Here is a 25,148-nt window from a genome sequence, read left to right on the forward strand (position 1 = left end):
AGGAAACCCACCAACATCCCAGAGTTGAAGCTGTTCTATATGGAGGAATGGGCTAAAATTCCTCCAAGCCGGTGTGCAGGACTGATCAACAGTTACCGCAAACATTTAGTTGCAGTTATTGCTGCACAAGGGGGTCACACCAGATACTGAAAGCAAAGGTTCACATACTTTTGCCACTCACAGGTATGTAATATTGGATCATTTTCCTCAATAAATAAATGACCAAGTCTAATATTTTTGTCTCATTTGTTTAACTGGGTTCTCTTTGTCTACTTTTAGAACTTGTGTGAAAATTTGATGATGTTTTAGGTCATATTTATGCAGAAATATAGAGAATTCTAAAGGGTTCACAAACTTTCAAGCACCACTGTACATTTTGAATGTATTATTGAGTCCAGTCTTATTACGTCATCATGTAGTTTAAAATAGAAAGTCTTCCCAAATCCTAACCCTCACCCTAGATATAGTAAATCTCCTAATACAAGTAGCAAATTATGAACTGGGTTAAAAAGTCTAGCCTAGGCTGAAAAATTCCACCTGACCTACAGTTCTGACCTGTAACATGTACGTGTACTTTAGTGCTTTAGATCAGGGGTTTTCAAAGTGTGGGAGAGTCAGCCCCCCTCAGAGAGCAAATAAACAACAGCGCCCCCCCCTTACAATTTTTGTTGTTGCTATACTTAATGTTCCATTCGTATTTTTAAAAAATGGTTGTTGTACACATTTTTATTTTTTTCTTTTACACATTTTAAACATCTGTGCTTTTTTAAAACATCTTTTTTTTTTACACATTTCAAACATCTGTGCTTTTTTTTAAAACATCTTGTTTTACACATTTTAAACATCTCATAGCATCGTTAGCTAGCACCTCTTGGCAGACAACACACTGTGGCAGTGGAACATCTTCAGATCCAGTCCATGAAAATCCAAACTTTAAATAATCGTGGTCATATTTCCTTCTTTTTTTTTTTTTTTGCTTGGCCCAGACTCTGTCTTCTCACTCACTGTAGCTTTAGGTACTAAAAATCGATCCATTTTGTCTCTGGCAAAGGCTAGCTGAAGTTCGCTAAATGTCCGCAATAGTAACTTATTCTGGTTTATTTTTCCTCACGTTGCCCCCCCCAGGGGAGGCGCGCCCCACACTTTGAAAAGCCCTGCTTTAGATCATTCAACGTTCAGAAGGGGATGGCATGGTGGTGTAGTTGTTAGCACTGTCGTCTCACAGCAAGAAGGTTCTGGATTCAAGCCCAGTGGCTGACAGGGGCCTTTCTAAGTGGAGTTTGCATGTTCTCCCCGTGTCTGCGTGGGTTTCCTCCGGGTGCTCTGGTTTCCCCCAAAGACATGCAGGTTAGGCTAATTGATAGCTCTAAATTGACCGTAGGTGTGAATGGTTGTTTGTCTCTGTGTGTCAGCCCTGTGATGATCTGGTGACTTGTCCAGGGTGTATCTTGCCCATAGTTGGCTGGGATAGGCTCCAGCTTGCCCACAACCCTGCACAGGATAAGCGGCTACAGATAATGGATGGATACAAATTCACTTTTCTGTGAAGTTTTGTCCACATCTATCTATCTATCTATCTATCTATCTATCTATCTATCTATCTATCTATCTATCTATCTATCTATCTATCTATCTATTTTTTAAATGTTGCTTGAGGAAGCTGCCTCACAGATTTATGGGTAAGAGGCAGCCTCGAGGATACATTGATGCTGCCTTCAAAAAAGAACGTTCTGAGACAGTTTGAAGGCATCTTATAAGACAGGAAATGAGAGCTTGATCAGTTTTGAATTTTCCTTGATGCATCACTGTCATGCTAGACATCCTCCTGAGATAACATTTCCCCTGATTTGAACACAGCAGATGACATGAACTCTGACTTGTGAGGTAAGTCGAATGCAACATTACACTCTTATTTCTTACAGCAACTCACTGCAATACCAGTTGGACAGGACAGGATGTATTCTTCAAATGATTTATATAAGCGCTCAGCTGTTTTAATCTTAAACCATAACTATATGATATGGTACACAAACTGTAATATGTGCCTGCAGTTTTGTGAAGTGGCTTTTATGTTTCAGTTGATTTTGTCTTATGGTCACCCTTTTTCCCAGCCTCATTTATTTGCTCAGAATGGGTGCAGTACCAAAGTACAACCAGGCATTCATTTAGGGTTATGATATCATCCTACCCCCATCACCGACTGCCAGATTTGAACATGGCTGCTCCTGTCTGTAGCCCCCGTCATGCTCGCTATTACATGATTGAGCTTTACAGTCTCTGATGGCCTTAAATGTCCTCTCAGGCTTTGCTCTGTGCTGGCTGTATGTTCCTGCTGGCAATGTTTTACTGGACAAGAAAGAACAGGATCAGGTGTTGAACCTGAGGGAGAATGGGAGGAAGGGAGAATATGAGAGAGTGAGAGAATGGGAAAAAGAGAATAGGAGAGAAAGAGGGGGGAGCAGAGAGAGAGAGACAGAATGAGAGAGAGAATGTGAGACAGAGAATATGAGACAGAGAGAGAATATGAGAGCAAGAGAATGGGAAAAGGAGAATAGGAGAGAAAGAGGGAGGAGGAGAGAAAATATGAGAGTGAGAGAATGGGAGAGAAAACAGGGGAAAATATGAGAGAGAGAGAATGGGAAAAAGAGAATGGGAGAGAAAAGGGGAGAGAGAATGAGCGCGAGAGAATGGGAAAAAGAATGGGAGAGAAGAAGGGGTGAGAGAGAATATGAGGGAGAGAGAATGGGAGAGAAGAAGGGGGAGAGAGAATATGAGGGAGAGAGAGAGAGCGAGAGAGAATATGAGAGCGAGAGAGTAGGAAAAAGAGAATAATAATTAATAATAATTTACATTTATAGTGCGCAGGCTGCATGAATATATGATCGCCTGCGCAGAATGGGAGAGAAAGCGGTAGAGAGAGATCAAGAGAGAGAAAGAGAGAGAGAGAGAAGTGTTAGACTGTGTTCTCTGTAGGGATGAGGTGTTGGGAGAGGACAGGAATAACTCAAACTTGTCTTCTTTTTCCCCCCTCTATTATTTCCTCTGTACATCTCTCTGTCCTAATAACTGTACGTGTCATTGAGTGGAATCAGATTAGACTCTCACTGTGTTCCCAAAATGGATTTCCTTTTCTCTCTATAACTTCATTTGAGAGACCTTTATCTGTTTACACATGGTTTTCTGTATTCAGGTGAAGCCATGCTGTTCCTCCCAGATTGGAAATAATGGAAATGGACATTTTTTGCACAACAGAGCCAAGTGTAGAAGCTACCAGTTAGTTTGTGTTGTATGTGTCGATGTGCTGCTGCTGCTGATAATAATAGCACAATAAGCACAAGATCGCCTCCTGCACATGTGCTGTTAGCTTGAGAAGCATAAAGCAACCAATAATGAAGACTCTTATTATACACACAGTGCAAATAGATATAATGGATAACTCAAAGCACAGCATTCTCTGACCGTTAAAAAGTTGTTTGGTGAGATTGTGTGTGAGTTTTTTTTTCTTTTCCTGGAGACTGGCCAATCCTTCATTGTGCCTCAGGTTACCTGTGTGAATGAGACTTATTATAAATGGCTGCTTTATGGAGGAAAGGTGAGCGGTTGGATGTGGATCAACACTAGGAGTGTACTTTAGTGAAGTGTATGAGCTTCACTAGCTTTCCATTTCTCTCTGTATGCACAATAAGAAATCTTACACTATTTAAGGATCCTTGTATGGATGAGCTGGCTCGGCTGAAAGCGTTGATTTTAGAACTGAGCCGTTCTTACGCGTTCAGTGAGTATCCTTTCTTGGCTGGAGCGCCATCCGGGAGGTTTTTCCACCATGTTCAACTCCAGCCTCTGTAGCATCCATAAACAAGTCTGGATCAGCCTCTGTGAGTTGGATCATATGCAGCTCTAATCTAAACAATTGGGGTTTCTTTTTATACCCCATTCACACTCACACTAGGGGGGAGCATTTTTTTGATGCTGTAAAGATGTTCTGATCAGGGAGACGCTGCTTGCAGATGCTGCTGCCCTAACTGCACACACTGAGGAAGCTCTACAGCATCTCATCAGCTGCTTCACATGCTCACGTAACGAGTTCAGCCTCACCATCAGCCTCAAGAAGACCAACATCTTGGGTCAAGACGTCAGCAGCATTCCAAGCATCTCCATTTGCAACTACACCATCGAGGTGGTGGAGAACTTCACCTACCTTGGCTCTACCATCTCCAGCAACCTCTCTCTGGATGCCAAACTGAACTGATCGGCAAAGCAGCAACAGCAATGGCTTGCCTTGCAAAGAGGGTTTAGGAAAACTCCATGCTGACCATCAACACCAAGATGAAGGTGTACCAAGCCTGCGTGCTCAGCACTCTGCTCTATGGTAGTGAAGCATGGACCTTGTACTCCTGTCAAGAGTGCAAACTCAATGCCTTCCATCTGCGCTGCCTTAGAAGAATTTTGGGCATCACCTGGCAAGACCACATCCCAAACAAGAGCATCCTGGCACAGGCGGGAAGACCAAGTATGTTCGACTTGCTTACCCAGAGGTACTTGCGCTGGCTTGGTCATGTCAGTCGCATGCAGGATGGCTGAATCCCCAAGGATATGCTGTATGGCGAGCTTGCCACTGGCTCCAGACCTGCAGGAAGGCCTGTTCTTCGCTACAAAGACATGACCTGAAGGCAGTCAACATCAACCCAGCAAGTTGGGACTGCAGCTGCAGACCGCACCAACTGGAGGCTTGCCATCAAGGCAGGCATTCAGAGGAGAGAGTACAGATGGCAAAGGGTAGCATCAGCACCCACAGAGCCAGGCGCGGACTACATCTGCAGCAACTGCAACAGAGCCTGCCGTTCCAGGATTGGGCTGTACAGCCACAGCAGGCGCTGCAACCCAACTGCAGACTAATCCTTGGTGCATACTCCATTGTCTTCTGAGACAGACGGATTCCAACAACAACAAAGGTGTCATGGGAATGGAAGCAAACCGGTGAAGTCGATTCATCTCTTTCCTGGCAACCTGGTAACATAAATGATAATCTTTTGCTACAGCTCCAGTGGGAATCAGAACTATTGGATTAACTTATGACAGTCACGACGTTGCTGGCAATGACGTAAATGATGTAGTGAACTACTGACACCTACATAATCCAAATACTCATACTGCCTCACTGTAAAGCAACCGGCAGCAAATTCAAAGCAACAAGAAAAGAAACCAAAGGTAGATATGACTGGAAACTGGAGCGACACAGGAATAAAAGAACTGTTGCAGCTCGACTGGTGCCATGTTGCTAACTAACTAGCTCATGTCTCAGCTTGGGCTTTTCACAACAACAAACTTGCTGTGGGTGGCACGGTGGTGTAGTGGTTAGCACTGTCGCCTCACAACAAGAAGGTTCTGGGTTCGAGCCCAGTGGCCAACGGGGGCCCTTCTGTGTGGAATTTGCATGTTTTCCCCGTGTCCACGTGGGTTTCCTCTGGGTGCTCCAGTTTCCCCCACAGTCCAAAGTGTGGCTAATTAGATCACAATTAGGCTAATTGGTGGCTCTAAATTGACCATAGATGTGAATGTGAGTATTGTTTGTCTCTATGCGTCAGCCCTGTGATGACCTGGCGACTTGTCCAGGGTGTACCCCGCCTCTCACCCGTAGTCAGCTGGGATAGGCTCCAGCTTGGCCACGACCCTGCACAGGATAAGTGGTTACAGATAATGGATGGATGGATGAACTCGCTGCCTGGTGAATTATACGTCATGTCTGGGGTCTCCTGTTTTACACGTCTCGCAGAGGTTCGTGCTCCATAGCATCCTGTTAAATACAGTCAGGTGGAAATGCACACTATCTGCTACTTTACCATGATGGAGGACTGAGTGATAATGAAAATGTGTTATCTGTCCCGTGTTCTTACCTGACACTCACTGGGTTCATATATGAGAGGAGCTGTAGTGAAGTGAAACCTATAGTATGGAATCTGCTCTTTCACACAGCACTGGTCATAATGGAATTCACCATGGCACAGATTTTATTTTGAAAGATAACAAAAATAACTCTGGGAGGAATTTATTTCAGGAATGGGTGGGAAAATGAATTGAAAAAAATTTCTCATACACATCTAAGTCAAATGAAAATTATAACATTACAATAAAGCAAAAGAGGAGGAAAGACTTTTCTCGGTGTAGTCCCTTACAGTGCACAGCTGACTGTGCATTTATTTATTCAGTATTTTCAGACTTGCAAAGTACAGTTAGTCTGACTCCTTTACCGTCTGCCTCAAGGTTTGAGTTTACTAGTGGAAAGGAGATGTGTTTTCCTGGGAATCACACATAAGGTGATTAATCCATCAGCGTAACAGTCCCAAATAAGGAGGAAGTCTTAACCTTATATCTCTTGATGTTTGCAAAGATTGTTACATGGTCCGATTCTTCTGGATTAATCCGACCTGTTAAAACCGGAATAAAATTAAGACCCAGTGAAGAAATTATTGGTAGTTAAAGTACTTTGTAGCTTGTCTTGCAACAGCGTAAAGCTCTGTGAGGTTGCATGAGGTCAAATTCCCTGCATGTCATTAGCCCTTTAACAGTTAATACGAAGCACAACACTTAATGCTGACCTAAACTGGCTTCATTCATCCATCCATTATCCGTAACTGCTTATCCTGTGCAGGGTCACAGCTGGAGCCTATCCCAGCTGACTATGGGCGAGAGGCGGGGTACACCCTGGAAAAGTCACCAGGTCATCGCAGGGCTGACACACAGAGACAAACAACCATTCACACTCAATTTAGAGCCACCAATTAGCCTAACCTGCATGTGAGGGAAACCGGAGCACCCGGAGGAAACTCCACACAGAAAGGCCCCGTCAGCCACTGGGCTCGAACTCAGAACCTTCTTGCTGTGAGGTGACAGTGCTAACCACTACACCACCGTGCCACCTGGCTTCATTCAGCCTTTAGGCAAAGCTTACATCAAGGCTAATACCTGCAAAATTATTCTTTGCGAAGAGACAGATCTGTCTTTTTTTTTCTTAAATAATTTCATGCCTGAAATGTGAGTTCCCTTTAGCTCTTTCTGTGTAATCGATGAGGTCATTTACAACCCCAGTTCCAAAAAATTGGGACACTGTGTAAAACATAAATACAAAGAGAATGCGATAATTTGCAGATCATGGAAACCCTATATTTTCTTGAAAATAGTACAAAGACAACATATCAAATGTTGAAACTGAGAAATTTTTATTGTTTTTTTGAAAAATATATGCTCATTTTGAATTTGATGTCAGCAACACGTTTCAGAAAAGTTGGGACAGGGGCAACAAAAGACTGAAAAAGTTGTGTAATGCTAAAAAACAACAACAACAACAACTAATTTGGTCAGTAACATAATTGGGTATAAAAAGAGCATCCCAGAGAGGCGGAGTCTCTCAGAAGTAAAGATGGGGATGGGTTCACCGCTCTGTGAAAGACTGCGTGGGCAAACAGTGCAACAATTAACCAATTCATTTATTTATAAGATAAAAGAAGATAAGTCTTTATTGTCATTGTCACTTTTCCAAAGGTACAACGAAATTGAAGGTGCTGTTGACTCATTATGAGTTATAGAAAGAAAAAAAGAAAAAAGAAGGGAAAAAAGGGGAAGAACAAATAAAGTATAAAAATAAATAGTAAAGTATACAGAGTTGCACTGGTAAAATGGTATGAACAGAATATAAACAGAAATCTGTTGTATGGTTCTACATGTACACGGATTGCACTTAAAATATTACAAACAGAATTGTTTTGGTTCTGTATGTGCACAGATACCCCTTTTCCACCAAATCAGTTCCAGGGCTGGTTCGGGGCTGGTGCTGGTTCACAACTCGTTCAACTTGCCAGCCAGCTGAGAACCAGTTTGCTTTTCCATAGCTCACGGTGCTAAGGGAAGCCACGGCATTACATCGCTGTATACGTCAGTTACGTCGCTATGTTTGCATAAACCTTGGCGTGAATATCGAAGCAAAAACAACACGGAAGAAGCAGCAGCAGCAACAACAACAACAATAATAATAATAATGGATGACTACGCGTTTGTACAGCTGCTGCTTCTCGTCGCTTAAAAATGGCGATCTTTCGCGGTCTTGTTATTGTTGTTGGTCTTAACAACTCTGCCCCCCCCCGCTGACGTAAGCGGTTCTTTCCTCTGGCCCAGCAGAGAGTTGGTGCTACCCTGGAACCGGTTTTTCTGGCCCCAGAGCCAGTTCTTTGTCAGTGGAAACAGATAACCCGGTTCCAAACTAAGCACTGGCCCCGAACCAGCCCTGGAACTGCTTTGGTGGAAAAGGGGCAAGATTGCACTGATAAGAAAATATATACACCCATATATATATATATATATATATATATATATATATATATATATATATATATATATATATATATATATATATACACACACACACACACACACACACACATATATATATATATATATATATATATATATATATATATATATATATATATATATATATATATATATATAAATTGCACATTGGCCAAGAATAGTTCTATTGCACATTTGAGTTTAAAGCCATGATTGCTTTGGGATAAAAACTGTTTTTAGGCGCTTTGTCCTGGTTTTCATTGCTCTGTATCTCTTGCCTGATGGCAAAAGCTGGAAGAGACAATGACCGGGGTGTCACGGGCGATTGCTCTAAGACAACGAGGGAGGCTCAGCCTCCTCTAAAAATGACGAACATCGTGTAGGATGAATTGCGCTAGGCTTATGTTATAGCCGACCTTATAACATTGCTATTTCAGATCCAGAATCATAGAAATATATGTGCTCAACCCAACTACAGTGCGAAATCATTCCGTTATAACTTTCCCCAGTTCGCCTAATGTGTGCGTGAGTTTTTCCCTCTCGACAGCACGATGCAGCCCAGCCTCGGTGGATTGGGAGCTATGTGCTTGTCAATCTCAAAATGCAAGACGATTATTGGACAAATACTGCGAAAATGCCCACCCACGGAGTCTCACGGACTCCCAGCCTCAGTGGACTTCAACGGCATTTGGAAGCTATGCGCTTTTCAATCTCAAAATGCAAGACGGTTATTGGACAAATACTGCGAAAATGCCCGCCCACGGACTCCCAGCCTCACATGGGAGGGACATGGCAGTTTCCGCGAGGAGACTGGTGATTGGTGAAAGCGGCCGGATATTTTCTTTGATTGACAGCTCGTTTCAACTATAGACAGGCAGCGGTACAGTGTTGCCAGATTGTGGGCGGTTTTAAGTGCATTTTGGCGGGTTTTGAACATATTTTGGGCTGGATAATGTCAGCAGTATCTGGCAACATCAGTTCAGTCCCGTGCAGATTCGCAAGTGCTGTGGTGTATTGTAAGAGATCGGCTTACATTTCGATTTCATTCATTACATACGGTTTCTACCAGCTTTTTTAGCTTGTATATATTTTCATTGTAAATAAAGTGTAAATATAGTTTTGTCAAGTTTGCTATCTTAGTTCCAGAAATTTTGTTTATTTGAGTGACTGAACTTGAACTTGAGGGGGCTAGTCGGCTAGCAAGAAAGCTGCGCACGGATGCCAAGCATTTAATTTTGGTGAAGCCATTTGCCAGTCTTCCTTTCGAGGAAAAAATTAAAATTAAAGAGCAGGGTAGACCAACGCCTCAAATTGACTTGGTGAAAAAGGTAGGGAATAATACTCGTTCCTTTCAGCTCTCCTGGTACGAGAAAGTGAATTGGCTAACAGCAAGTGACCCACATCAACAACAGTAAATAGGCTACTTTAGTAATATGTCATGGATGGACCAAAAATATAGAATCTATTTAAAATGTTTATGCTGAGTATATTATATTGGAATATATGTTTTTCTGGATATGAATTAAACACAGCTACAATTTGGAAAACATTTTTAAACAAAAACACAGCCGAGGTCAATTTTTAAACAAAATGCCACAATTTTAAAATATAAAATGTTAAAATATACCCCCCCCCCCAACACCACCATCATGTATATTGGACAGTAGGCTAATGGGCCAAAAGAACCTGTTATTTCACAGTTTGTGACGCTGCCAACAATCAGCCAGATCAGAGGCAAGAGTATGGGCAAAATTGATGTGTTTTTTCTTTTAAAATCTGGAAATATCGTAACCGACCAGCCTCCCCTGTTTGAAAGACTACCAGCCGCCACTGCGGGGTGTGAAGAGTCTTTTGAAATGTCTGTTGCTTTCCTGCGGCATCTGGAGGTGTAAGTCTGTTCCAAAAAACAATACAATTTTCCAAAAAACAATACAATTTCACAGTTTCGACATTTGACATGTTATTTAGCATTATACAACTTTTTAACTTTTTTGTTGCCCCGTCCCAAATTTTCTGAAATATGTTGCTGACATCAAATTCCAAATGAGCATATATTTTTCAAAAAACAATACAATTTCTCACTTTCGATATTTCACGTGTTGTCTTTGTACCATTTTCAATGAAATATCAGGTTTCCATGATTTGCAAATCATCACGTTCTGTTTTTATTTACAGTTTCCTCAGCGTCCCAACTTTTTTGGAATCGGGGTTGTAAATTGTGTAATGATGTGCTGTTTTGTATGTTTTGCCTTACTGTTTAAGAGCGACTGGTAACTTTTCCATGTGTGCCTGTCTGAGCTGCGAACCATATTACATTCTGCTAAACACTTTTCCCACTTGTTCTAGCCTGGTTCGAACATGTGTGGATGTGAATAATTATCACAAACCTAACATGATGTCCTTACTGTAAATGAGTCATTCCTAAGCTTCTTTGCTCCTTTTATGGGTTCGGCTTGCTGGTAGTGCAGGTGTGTGTAGTTTCTGATCACAGGGCATCCGAAACAGACCTGCCGGCTGCAGAGGTAGGTTCATATCTGACTTGTAGGACTGAGATTTTCAAAGGAATGCAGACATTTCATGTTCAAGATCAGTTTCTAAAGTCAGGCTGATACATATCAGACTACAGGCTGCTTCTTGAAAGCACATTAAGGTAGGCTGAAAAGTATTTTTTTCTTGACGAGCGTTGTGTAATTTAGTCCAAAAGAAGTAGTCTCCGTCTTTGAGCTTTCTGGACACCAGTACACATTCTTAAGACACACACCACACGCAGTCACACAAGCCCTCAGGCCATGTGCCTTAACACAACACTTATGACAAATGCATTTCCGAAACCACAACCCTGCACTTTTTAAGAGCTATTCCTCGTGTTAAGGTCTGCTTTCATTTATCCTGGAGCGAGGGCATGGGGCGGTCTTCCAACAGTAGCATTTATCCGTTTGTTTTCATATTCCTTTTCCTTTGCTCAGCTCTCCTCCTCTCTCGCTGCTTTAATCTGGGCCTGAGCTCTTGTGTCTCTCACTTTCTCTCTCTGACCGTGGTTATGTAAACTGCTGCTGTTTCCTCTCTTTACCGACATGCACTCGTTCTCTTTTCTCATAGCCAGGCGCACACAGTACCAGTCAAAACTTTGGAAACACCTTCTAATTCAGTGTTTTTTCTTTATTTTTATTAATTAAAAGACTCTTCATGGGCGGCACGGTGGTGTAGTGGTTAGCGCTGTCGCCTCACAGCAAGAAGGTCCGGGTTCAAGCCCCGTGGCCAGCGAGGGCCTTTCTGTGTGGAGTTTGCATGTTCTCCCCGTGTCCGCGTGGGTTTCCTCCGGGTGCTCCGGTTTCCCCCACAGTCCAAAGACATGCAGGTTAGGTTAACTGGTGACTCTAAATTGACCGTAGGTGTGAATGTGAGTGTGAATGGTTGTCTGTGTCTATGTGTCAGCCCTGTGATGACCTGGCGACTTGTCCAGGGTGTACCCCGCCTTTCGCCCGTAGTCATCTGGGATAGGCTCCAGCTTGCCTGCGACCCTGTAGAACAGGATAAAGCGGCTAGAGATAATGAGATGAGATGACTTCCATTCAAAAGTCTTGGCACCCTATTGTTTTCTTCATACAAACTTTGTTATAGATTTCTATTTTATGATTTCTACATTATCGAGTAATGAACCAACAGTCTGAGAGAGTTGTACACAAACACACTGACCTTTACAACAGCTGCATGCATGTGAATTGAAAAAAAATCCGTTACAAGGAAAAAGTAACCAAACTTAATAATAATATACTTAATCAATAACCAAACTTCAACTCAATGTGTGATCTTCATTTTATGTTGCAATTCACAACTATTCTATGGTTTTCCTAAAAAAAAGTAGTACTCGCAAAATAGGGGGCACATGATAATAATGGGGGTCAAGTGAAAATTTACCCCCACGTTCCCCCCAGGGAAAGTGGGTTTAAAAGTTAATGTCGAGCCCTGATACCGTGAGCAGAAAAAAACAAAATGGTGGAGCATGTTGCTGAACCAACCGTGGACGAAATAAAAACTACTCAAAAACAAAAAACCCCAAAAAACACACAAAAACCCCCAACAAAATATAGAATGAAAATATTTGATGGTAAGAAATGTTTTTTCATGAATTATTATAGCATTTTTCACAAATTGCTCCTGTCATTTCACTGATTTGTTTAAATTCTTCATCTTTAAGCATTAAAATTTCTTGAATTTTTTTTAGACTGGTTCAAAAGCTCAAATAAGTGAAAATTACAGAACTGAAATGTCCAAGGAAGAATTAAATAAATGTCCAAAGCTATTCTATATCTCGGCACGACAGCAAGACGGCACTTTCTACAAAAAAACAACAACACTAAAGTCAATTAGTGCAGCCATCGATAGGTTTTTAAGAAGTCCGCCTAAGCGGAAATTGTATAAAGTTATTTATCAAATTTGTGAAAAATCAAAATCAAAATGCTCTGTTTCTCAAAATCCAGTGAATGTGGATAAAATAAAACAGTTATTCCACTCAATCTCGTTGTACATGGCTTATAGCCTATCAACTCACGTACGACTTGATTTCATGGAATAACTGTTAATTATTTTTTTCGCGGTCCAGTTTCCATCAAATCCTGCGCTCTGATTGGCTGGTGAGCGGGTCTGTATCTTACGATATGGACCCCAGTTACGGACCCCAGTTACGGACCTCTGGCGACTCGCTCGTTCACAATAACAACAAACATCGTAGCAATTTTTGTCAACATTTATTTTCGCATTTCTCAGGAGAATAGCATTAATTTTACAGCATGGATAGCGATAACGACAGTGTTCACAGCGAAAGCGAGTTTTACTACCCTGAGGAAGAAGAAATAAAAGAAAACATTTCAGGAGAAAGCTAAAAACCTGTAACTGCTGCCAACACCGAGCAAAAACATGTCTGAATCCTGAATGACTCAATTTTGTATAAATAGGGGACTACATAGGCGGCAAAATGTAGTTTTTTTTCCTGCCATGGAAGTGCACTTGTATACCGAGGAGGAAGCAATTTGCATTACAGCCGTGAATGAGGATTCAAAATAGCAGCTCAGCTCGGTTTTCCCTTTTGTTTACATGACCCGTATCAAATTAAGAATATTAATATATTCTGAATAATAGTGGAATAATAGCGTGCATGTAAACATACTGACTGATTTGGTCCTTTCCGATAATTATTGATTCACAGTACTTTCACATGGCATGAAAGGGTTTACGGTTATTTAGCACAAAAGTCTTTTAGCACAAATCCAAAGTCTTTTAGCACAAGTTCTAAAGTCTGTTAGCACAACTCTAAATTATTTAGCACAAGATCCAAGAACACTTAATCTTTATTATGAGTACTTACTGATCATGTTTAAAGACACGAGTTGACCATGGCTGTTGATGCATTTCCACACTATGGTGGATGTCATAGTATATACATCCATTTCTGTTCACCGAGTGCTCAATTAAAAGAAAACAATAGGAGTAGAGAAGTGAACATTTTTGCCATTTATCCCATTGTTATTTCAACGACAGGTTTAAAGAACAACGAAAAACACAATAGACTTTATTATTATTTAAGTAAAGTGCAGGCTGTTTTTGATCCGATTGATTTGTGCAAATTGTCTGTAATCTGTGCAGAGATTTGCCTTGATGATCAAACAACCCTTACATCTTAGCGTAATCTCATCTTCTTCATCTTCTTCTTGCTTCACAATTGCTGTATTATAAACAATTGATATATTAATTTGACTAATTAGCTGTATTAGTCAGATACATATGAAAACAGGAATAGCAAAACACATGTTGTCAAGCAGGGCAAGAGACATAAGCTCATGATTAATTTATTGATTTGGCAAATGAGTAATTATTGAGGGGCGGCACGGTGGTGTAGTGGTTAGCGCTGTCGCCTCACAGCAAGAAGGTCCTGGGTTCGAGCCCCGGGGCCGGCGAGGGCCTTTCTGTGTGGAGTTTGCATGTTCTCCCCGTGCCCGCGTGGGTTTCCTCCGGGTGCTCCGGTTTCCCCCACAATCCAAAGACATGCAGGTTAGGTTAACTGGTGACTCTAAATTGACCGTAGGTGTGAATGTGAGTGTGAATGGTTGTCTATGTGTCAGCCCTGTGATAACCTGGCGACTTGTCCAGGGTGTACCCCGCCTTTCGCCCGTAGTCAGCTGGGATAGGCTCCAGCTTGCCTGCGACCCTATAGAAGGATAAAGCGGCTAGAGATAATGAGATGAGTAATTATTGACAGTTGAATTTGTGATATGATCAGAAGTGACTGAAGTCATCTATGAAGGTGCCCACATTTCAAGGTTTGTTATGGCTTAACTACAAATATCCAAAGACACCAAAGAATCGGATTTTCAGTCCATGTTTCAGGGATCAATAACTGATCCTTAAAGCATATACGCAGAGCCATGGCCTCACTTTTTGTTTATAAATGCGTTGAGACCTCAAGAATGGCACAGGAATAGTTTTAAGCGTTAACAATAAATCTAATATAGTAATTTTTACAATTAAAATGATTCATATAGGTAGCGGTCTGAGTGAATGACCTTGACATCTGTGATGTCACAGCAGGAAGTCTATCGGTCTCATCGCCATTTCCGCTATACTAAAACACAGAACTGACTGCAACTCCGATCCTCCATTTTGAGCTAATTTATCACCATGCCATGTAGATGTGTTACTGTCGGGTGCAGCAACACGACAGAAGGTGGATTTATGTTGCATTCATGGCCCAAGAATGTTCAAACTGCAAAGATTTGGACGCATTTTGCGAGAAGTTCACGGGCACATCGGGCGCCTACGAAGTGGTCTCTCCTCTGCTCTGCACATTTTACTGAAGACTGTACGAGACTTCTGATCTGTTGAGGAGCGTTGGCTATAAGCCCGTATTGAAAGAGGGTGCAGTACTAACAATTAAAGGAAAAGAAAATTACAAGAAAAGGAAAGTAAGTTCAGTTGCACCCGTTCTCCCAGAGTGTGAGCTGAGGGTTGTCGCTAAAACCCGGGACGGAACGGGACGTGACATATTATCGCTCGGGCAGTGACCTCCCCGTGGTTGTTGCTAAAACGGGTGATGTCCCATCCTGGGTTTTAGTAATTGCCTGAGCCGAGCAGTAATGGCGGAGTACTCAGTATGGAGAAAATGGAGAATGAGTGGACCAGCCGTCTGATTTCTCCACTGGATATGCTCGCCTCAGCAGCAATATCTCGCCCTTACATGGAAGAGGCGACTGAATGGAGAACCGAACGAACAACTGAAAGTCAGATTGTTTTGAAACAATCAGCCACAAGATCGGCTTTCAAGAAGCGAGAACACAGACGGGTAAGATGCGACTCTCATTTGGATACAAAACAACAAAAACAACAACACTCGTTGTTTATCTGCATTTAGATTAATACATGTAACTTGTATTGTGTGTTTAAGTTACCGGTATAAGATTATATAATTTGCTTCAGAATGTGATTGTCTCAGTTCATCTGATTATTTAATTAGCCTTTTACGTTTTATCAGTGAAAATGCATGCATGTACATGTATGTTGCATAAGTTATAACACCACTCCTGTTTTAATGAGAGTCAACCCACAATCAGTGGAGTCAAAGCAGTCTTAATTGAGCAAGTCGGTAACGGTATTTCTTACTTTCACCGTTAATTTTTATTTATGTGACTTTGGTCTATAGCTGTAAAAGACCTCGGCCTTAAAATCGGTTCCTGCTGTGACGTCACGCACTCAGGGCTGGCTGGCTCAGCGGGGCAGCTCCAATGCCAACTTTGCGGTCGATTTTAACTCTCAAAAAATATATTTTTTTATTCCCATTTATGCAGCGTACAAGAGTCTAAGCAATCATAATAAACCCCTTCCTATATCAAGAAGAGTATTTTTTTTTCGATTATTGTGACCATAATCCAGAGTTGTGCTAAAAGGCTTTTGTGCTAAATAACTGGATACCCGGGGCGGCACGGTGGTGTAATGGTTAGCGCTGTCGCCTCACAGCAAGAAGGTCCGGGTTCGAGCCCCGTGGCCGGCGAGGGCCTTTCTGTGCGGAGTTTGCATGTTGTCTGCGTGGGTTTCCTCTGGGTGCTCCGGTTTCCCCCACAGTCCAAAGACATGCAGGTTAGGTTAACTGGTGACTCTAAATTGACCGTAGGTGTGAATGTGAGTGTGAATGGTTGTCTGTGTCTATGTGTCAGCCCTGTGATGACCTGGCGACTTGTCCAGGGTGTACCCCGCCTTTCGCCCGTAGTCAGCTGGGATAGGCTCCAGCTTGCCTGCGACCCTGTAGAACAGGATAAAGCGGCTAGAGATAATGAGATGAGATGAGATAACTGGATACCCATGAAAGCACGTGTTCGCTTTCTCTGAATTGATGCAGTTGCTCTTTTTTTATCATATAAATGAGTGTTTGTGTGTGGTGCCCACACGTGCGCTATTCATCGCGTAAAAGTGACTAAATGTTCAGTTCTCAGCGTGTGCGTCCTGTCGGAGCAGACCGGTCTGCTTCTGTTCGGCCATTTAGTAACAGACGTGTGGCACTGTGAGTCACCAACCTGACCGGTTATGGTTCTGCTTACGAACAGCACATTTTAAAGAGGGATTCATGTGAAAAATAGGCAAAGGTCAGATCTGTTGAAGCTACTTAATATTTGTATGAGCAGTGTATTTGGATTGTTGTGAGAAGTTTTTGCTGTTTTACGGTCAAATCAATCGAGTTAGCTTGAAATGTTAGAACTTGACACCGTATGTTATGTAGTACGGAAGCACGAGGTTTGAACACACAGGTTTCTGTTGATGCCAGTGTTTGTGTGCATGAATAGAAAAGGTATGTGTGACTGTGTGTGTTGTGCTGATTTGTAAAGGAGTTACTGTACATCAGGAGGTTTCCGTAAACTGAGGCCAGTCCATTTGTCCTGTCTCTGTGTGTTTACTCAGCTGCTCCCACTTGAACACACACACTTTTTCATCAAAATATATTGCTGCACTCACCCACCTATCTTCTTTGTGCAGCACACACACACACACACATGCACAGTAGAGATTAGCTTTAGCAGACAGGCATTAAATTACACATACTGATCAGGGACCACAGAGTGAATTGTGTGTGTGTGTGTGTGTGTGTGTGTGTGTGTGTGTGTGTGTGTGTGTGTGTGTGTGTGTACTGTGGGATATAAATTATTTTTTATCTGCGGAAGAGGAAGTCTGTCCTCCTTAATCTGTTAATCAGCACTTCAGAGATCTGACAGCCTGTGTCATGTGATCACTCGTACCCGCACACTTTCCCTCCATGCACAGCTGTACAGTGTTAATGATGCTCTCACCTTGAGCTAGGTGATAATGTCAGAAAATCAAATCACAATCCTGAATATTTGCGATACATTTCCACAGCATGTACTCTGATATTCAGCTGTGCTTTTTCAGTAGTTTCTTTCACTCCGATTTCATTCTTTCATCCATCAACACAGGTACCGGCACGGCCACCTTCATATATAGACGTTCACTTTAAATGTTTAACGACCACTAAAGCCATCAGGTACTTGATTTGTGTTGTGGATAAAACTAATAAATGATCAAAACCTTCAGGAACACTTTTTTGGTTGTTTCAGTTTGCCAGGTAGTGTTATATTTGAGTTGTTTGTGTAACGGCATGTCGTGATGTTTTTTGAGAGCACTCACTAATCAGCAGAGGTGGACAAATCACCAGCCGGAGGCAAACAGACCTGTGTTTGGGCGATTAGTCTTTTTTATTATTGTCAGCGGGCAGACAAATGGGTTCAATAACGAGAAAAAAAACAAAAAACAAACTACATTTTATTGATCACAAAAGTAAAAGTGTTTATTTGCTCTCTCTCTCTCTCGCTTTCTCTCTTGCTTTCTCTCACTTTCACTTGCTTTCTCTCTCTCTCTATTTTCTCAGCTCTCTCTCAGCGCTCTTTTTCTCTCTCTCTCGCTTTCACTCTCTTTCTCTCTTGCTTCCACTCGCTTTCTCTCTCTATTTCTCAGCTGTCTCTCTCAGCGCTCTCTTTCTCTCTCTCTCACTTTCTCTCTTGCTTTCTCTCTCTTGCTTTCTCTTGCTCTCTGGCTTTCTTTCGCTTTCTCTCTCTCTCGCTTTCTCTCTCTCTCTCGCTTTCTCTCTTGCTTTCACTCGCTTTCTCTCTCCCTCTCACTTTCTCTCTTGCTCTCTCGCTTTCACTCGCTTTCTCTCTGTCTCTCTCGCTTTCACTCGCTTTCTCTCTGCCTCTCTCTCTCTCTCTCTCTCTCTCTCTCTCTCTCTCTCTCTTGCGCTCTCTGGCTTTCTCTCTCTCTTGCTCTCTCATTTTCTCTCTCTCTCGCTTGCTTGCTTTCTCTCTCTCTTGCTCTCTTGCTTTTTCTCACTTTCACTTGCTTTCTCTCTTGATCTTGCTTTCTCTCTTGCTCTTTCACTTTCTCTCACTTTCACTCACTTTCTGTCTCTCTCTTTCGCTTTCTCTCTTGCTCTCTCGCTTTCACTTGCTTTCTGTCTCTCTCTCTCTCTCTCTCTCTCTCTCTCTCTCTCTCCAGCTCTCTCTCTCAGCACTCTCTCTTTTTCTCTCAGCTCTCTCTCAGCACTCTCTCTGTCTCTCTCAGCTGTCTCAGCACTCTCTCTCTCAGCGCTCTCTCTCTCTCAGTGCTCTCTCAGCGCTCTCTCTCTCAGCGCTCTCCCTCTCAGCTCTCTCTCTCTCAGCGCTCTCTCTCTCAGCGCTCTCTCTGTCTCTCTCAGCTCTCTCAGCACTCTCTCTCAGCGCGCTCTCTCTCTCAGCGCTCTCCCTCTCAGCTCTCTCTCTCTGTCTCTCTCAGCACTCTCTCTCTCAGCACTCTCTCTCTCTCAGCGCTCTCTCTCTCAGCTCTCTCCCTCTCAGCTCTCTCTCTCTGTCTCTCTCAGCGCTCTCTCTCTCTGTCTCTCTCAGCGCTCTCTCTCTCAGCACTCTCAGCTTTCTCTCTCAGCTCTCTCTCAGCGCTCTCTCTCTCTCTCTCTCTCTCTCAGCGCTCTCTCAGTGCTCTCTCTCTGTCTCTCTCAGCGCTCTCTCTCTCAGCTCTCTCTCTCTCTCTCAGCTCTCTCTCAGCGCTCTCTCTCAGCGCTTTCTCTCTCTCACTCTCTCACTTTCTCTCTGCCTCTCTCTCAGCGCTTTCTCTCTCTCTCGCTCTCTCACTTTCTCTGTTTCTCTTGCTCTCTCTCTCACGCTCTCTCACTTTCTCTGTTTCTCTTGCTCTCTCTCTCACGCTCTCTCACTTTCTTTCTCTCTTTCACTCTCAGCTCTCTCTCAGCACTCTCTCAGGTCTCTCTCTCAGTGCTCTCTCTCTCTCTCAGCTCTCTCTCTCTCAGCGCTCTCTCTCTCTCTCTCAGCTCTCTCTCTCTCTGTCTCTTAGGTCTCTCTCTCAGCACTCTCTCTCTCAGCTCTCTCTCTCTCAGCACTCTCTCAGGTCTCTCTCTCTCTCTCTCTCTCTCTCTCTCTCTCTCTCTCTCTCTCAGCACTCTCGCTCTCTCAGGTCTCTCTCTCTCTCTCAGCTCTCTCAGCACTCTCGCTCTCTCAGGTCTCTCTCAGCGCTGTCTCTCAGCTCTCTCAGCACTCTCTCTCTCTCTCTCTCTCTCTCTCTCTCTCAGCTCTCTCTCTCAGCACTCTCGCTCTCTCAGGTCTCTCTCTCTCAGGTCTCTCTCTCTCAGTGCTCTCTCTCTCTCAGCTCTCTCTCTCTCTCAGCGCTCTCTCTCTCAGCTCTCTCTCTCAGCGCTCTCTCTGTCTCTCTCAGATCTCTCTCTCTCAGCGCTTTCTCTCTCTCACTCTCTCTTTCTCTCTGCCTGTCTCTCTCTCAGCTCTTTCTCTCTCTCTCGCTCGCTCACTTTCTCTGTTTCTCTTGCTCTCTCTCTCACGCTCTCTCGCTTTCTTTCTCTCTTTCGCTCTCTCTCTCTCTGTCTCTGTGTGTGTGTATTTTTCTCATTTTTTTCAGTGTGAGATGAAGCTGCCAAAAGCTAGATTTTTTTCTAACCATTTTTACTAACCTTTGTGTGTGTGTGTGGGGGGGGGCAATAATTATGGACGGCTCTGTATATAATCTCATTGCACAGCCCTACCAGGCAAAGTAATATGCATACACATGTTTTTCAGACATTCCTCCTTACTTCAGTAGATAATTGCACCAGGATACTGTACCTAAGAACTGCTGCTGTAACCATAAAGACTGTCCTGTGCTTTTATTCCCAAAGATTCGTACTGAACATCCTTTCAGCGCACTCACTACTCCTTATAGTCTACTGACTTTACAGTATATAGCTGGAGAAAACTCATGATTTTTATCATATGCCACGAGCTACTTCCAGTAAAATCGTGCGCTCTGATTGGTTCTTTGGCAGGCAGTATTTTCCCGTAATGCCCGGAGCGATTACTGACTTTCTTTCCAAGGCTTTCAATGTTGCAAAAAGCAAACAGAAACAAAACAACAAAAAAAGATTAATTGGAAATCAAAGCGGAATCAAAAACTGCCGAAACGCAAAAGACAAACAAGATTCACTGAGTTATTCAAGAAATGAGCATGCAGAAACCGCTAACAGAAATTCAGTTTTGAAACCGCTAGCCGTTTATTCTGCATATGTGATTCAACTACGTTACAAATACGACATGACTGAAAGCAGCGTCACGCCTCATTATAATGGCCGTCTATTTTAATCTTAGAAATAAAAAAGCCATTTAATAAACTCCTTATTAACCTCGCTTGCTCTGGCTTTACGGGAAAATATCAGACCTCTGTCCTTTTGTACAGACCGAGCCGTACTGTCAAGACCTCGGTCTGATATTTTCCCGTCAAGACCTCGTGCTCCGTTAATAAGTAGTTAATAATCCCAATATCTGGTGTAACCGAGAAGAGGATGAGTTCCATTTTGAGAAGGTTTTGTTCTCGTATCTTCTTGGGGTGTTTTTCCTCACCGCTCTGCTTTGCTTGTTTGGGACCTAAATCTTCATCATCATGTCTATTGTTAAAAGTGCTCTACCAATAAAACGGACTTGAATTAAATGGAACTGAGTCTGACAGGTTGTTGACGCAGCACCTACAGTAGATTATCCAAATAAAGCCAAAAAAATCAACGTTATGGCATCAGTCACTTGTTCAAATGATTAGCAGTGGTGTTGTAAAGGCACAGTCTACCTTTAAAGCTAGACTGCCTTTCAGATTGGTCAAGTTTAGGTCATAAAAAGAAGAATTTTCCCTGACACCCAATTATTTTTGTTTCGTGGACCGAAAGCGACTGAATTCGAATCACAAACTTCCAATTTTATTAGTTTAAAAAAAAAAAGAACAATTAATGAACTTAGGGCCATGTGGCACTAAATTCTCCACTGTTTTTTCCTGCTTCACCATGACGCAATACAAGATACTACGTCATGCATCACATGGTGGGCTTTCCCCGTTCACGCAAGGCATTGTGGGATACAAATTTGAAACAGGAGAGAAAAATGGAGGAATGAAGGATGAAAGACCGACTACAGTAATGGAAAGCGAGAAGAAATATGTTTTTTACCAGGTGGGAGGTCCGTATCATGAAATACAGTGACCGAGGTCTTGAAAGTACTGACGTCAGTATTCAAGGCCGAGGTCACGGTATTTCACCATACGGACTGACCTTAAGCTGGTAAATAATATATTTATTTTTTTCTTTACCAAATTCTAACAGAAAACGAGAGTGCCCAAAAGGGAAAACTGAGGCGAGGCGAGCCGCTATTTTGAATCCTCATTCACGGCTGTAATGCAAATTGCTTTCTCCTCAGTATACAAGTGCACTTCCATGGCAGGGGAAAAAAACTACATTTTGCCGCCTATGTAGTCCCCTATTTATACAAAATTGAGTCATTCAGGATTCAGCCATGTTTTTGCTTGGCGTTAGCAAGTTAGAGGTTTTTAGCTTTCTCCTGAAATGTTTTCTTTTATTTCTTCTTCCTCAGGGTAGTAAAACTCACTTTCGCTGTGAACACTGTCGTTATCGCTATCCATGATGTAAAATTAATGCTATTCTCTTGAAATGCTGGCAAAAATTTACAAGATTTTTGATAATCTTATAAATAAATCTTACAAAAAAAAAGATAAATGTTGACAAAAAATTCAACTATGTTTGTTGTTGTTGTGAACGAGCGAGTCGCCAGAGGTCCATAACCGGGCTCTGTATCGTAGGATACGGACCCGCTCGCCAGCCAATCAGAGCGCAGGATTTGATGGAAACCGCACTGCGAAAAAAACAAAAGGCGTATGCGAAGGAAAGGAAACGCAGGCCCAAACTAATAAATATCGGCGGCCAGCGAGCACCTCGGTGTGATCGGCTGTCCGTTTAGTGACAGAATGATGTAACTCAGTGCACGGTCAAGGTAAACCTGTGCATGCGAACACAGACTTCCTCTGTCTGCTTGACTGCGCGAAGCACATGATTTCATGCACATTGTTTGCTTTAATCCCCTCAAATTAAATAACTTCCCAGCCACAGAATGACCTGTTTTTGGGTTGTTGGTTTTTTTAGATATTACAGAAATAAACCTATATCACAATGAGCAAATTTCAGAGGGAACTAAATTTCACTGATTTTATGAACTCGAAAGAGCGTCTAGCTTTACTGATTAGAAAAGGCATCATAATGTGAATATATCGCAATATTGTCATCAGTCGTATCGCACCGACCTGCTGTTTACACAATACATCACATGAAAGGAGCATTTTGTTTTATTCAGCCCACTTTTTAGTCTCGTGTGTGTGTGTGTGTGTGTGTGTGTGTGTGTGTGTGTGTGTGGGCAGAGCCCTTGTATGGCCGCTGGCAATGCAGTTAGATGTTCAGGAGATCTGCCTAATGTTTCTGAGCGTACAGATCCACCCTCCACCCACACACACGGTCTGGAGTGGGTTAAAGAGGGCGTGAGAGTAACTGTAACTGCCTCCTTAATTTCATCAGGTTCTTGGGTAATCAGTGGAATCAAAGCTCAGCAGTTGTTTACTGTTCCAAGCGTGTGTGTACATGTGAAGAACACCACTACCTGCTCTTTCTCCTCTTTCCTCCTTCACCTCACACTTGTTGGCCCATGGGCCACGCCTCTCCTTCTGTGCTTGTCTTTCTCTACCTCTGTTACCCTTCTCTCGTGTTTCTTCTTTTCCTCCCTCATCCTGTCTGCTTTTTCTTTACATCCATAAATCCAGGGTGACCTCGTCCCCGAGTATGAGCTGTGTGGAAGAAAGATGGCTCTGACTGGAGTAAGCAGACGTGAGTAATCAAATCAAATCATCTCGCTGTCCTGTGCTCTTGAGCCGTGTCTTCCTTTTAGTCACACATGGGCTGTGTGCTGTCTGATCAGTGGGAATGAGGGAAAGAGAGAGACAGAATAATGGACGTGTGAGGTTTACAGAGTTAAGGGGGGAGAGAGAGAGAGAGAGCTGACAGGGACACAGTTTCTCCTTGTCGTCTCATGTCTAGTGTCTCATGTCCGTTGCAATGTCACCCCCATCTTTCTTTTTCTCCCTCTTTTTTTATTACTTTGATGTCTGGTATCAGTCATTGTCCTGAATCATAATGAGTTGAAAGAGCATTTATACAAAATGCACGCACACACACACGCACACACACACACACACACACACACACACACACACACACACACACACACACACACGGTTTAGTCTCATTCATTTGTTCATTCTGTGTCTGATTCACATCCAGGTGTATTTTGTAGGTGAGTGAGTTCTCTCTCTCTCTCTCTTTTCTTTTCTTTGATTTCTTTTGCAGTTTTCTTTTGTAGCTTTCTTTCTTTCACACCTTTTTTTTCTTTTCACAGCTTTCTTTCGCAGCTTTCTTTCTTTTCACAATTTTCTTTCGCGGCTTTCTTTCTTTCGCAGCTTTCTTTCTTTTCACAGTTTTCTTTCACAGCTTTTTTCCTTCTTTCTTTCTTTCTTTCTTTCTCTTGCAGCTTTCTTTCACAGCTTTCTTTCTTTCGCAGCTTTCTTTTCGCAGTTTTCTTTCACAGCTTATTTCCTTCCGTCTTTCTTTCTCAACTTTTTTTCGCAGCTTTCTTTCTTTCGCAGCTTTCTTTCTTTTCAGTTTTCTTTCACAGCTTCTTTCTTTCTTAGCTTTCTTTCTTTCATTCTTTCTTTCTCTTGCAGCTTTCTTTCGCAGCTTTCTTTCTTTTTGCAGTTTTCTTTCACAGCTTTTTTTCCTTCTTTCTTTTTCTTTCACAGATTTCTTTCTTTCACAGCTTTCCTTCTTTCGTTCTTTCTTTCTCTTGCAGCTTTCTTTCACAGTTTTCTTTCTTTATTTCACAGCTTTTTTTTGCAGCTTTCTTTCATTCTTTCTTTCTTTCACAGCTTTCTTTTGCAGCTTTCTTTCTTTCTTTTCGTAGCTTTCTTTTGCAGCTTTCTTTCTTTTTGCAGTTTTCTTTCACAGCTTTTTTCCTTCGTTCTTTCTTTCACTGATTTCTTTCTTTCACAACTTTCTTTCTTTCATTCTTTCTCTTGCAGCTTTCTTTCACAGCTTTCTTTTGCAGCTTTCTTTCTTTCACAGCTTTACAAAATGGAGATAAAAATGAAGGTCCTAATTAGCCAATAAACTAATTTGGCAGCATGGGCCAAAGTTCAGAAAGTAGAATGTCAGAGGTCGTTGTGTATGCTTTTTTTTATGATTTTTAAAATTATTTATTTATTTATTTATTTATTTATTTTATTTGTGTATGAGTGATGAGTCTTTACTTTGTAACATCATTTAAATATCTATCAGAGCTTACATGCTCATTTCAGCACTGGATTTAATTTGACTTAATGCA

The 25,148-nt window shown here is 42.3% G+C and overlaps 1 protein-coding gene across 3 annotated transcripts in view; it reads left to right on the forward strand.

Annotated features, from left to right (window-relative positions):
* plxnb1b (plexin b1b) overlaps positions 1-25,148 on the forward strand; it is a 249,472-nt gene that overhangs the window by 88,734 nt on the left and 135,590 nt on the right. The window contains exons 1-2 of one of the 3 annotated variants that reach the window (XM_060919474.1): positions 10,847-10,865; positions 23,536-23,599. The exons of 1 other annotated variant lie outside the window; for it this stretch is intronic. The gene's annotated coding sequence lies outside the window, so the exon portion shown is untranslated. Of the gene's footprint in view, positions 1-10,846; positions 10,866-23,535; positions 23,600-25,148 lie in introns of those variants that run through there. One more of the 3 variants, XM_060919473.1, reaches the window with a different exon arrangement.

The sequence above is a fragment of the Neoarius graeffei genome, chromosome 4 (genome assembly GCF_027579695.1).
Source record: "Neoarius graeffei isolate fNeoGra1 chromosome 4, fNeoGra1.pri, whole genome shotgun sequence".
Lineage (NCBI taxonomy): Eukaryota > Metazoa > Chordata > Actinopteri > Siluriformes > Ariidae > Neoarius > Neoarius graeffei.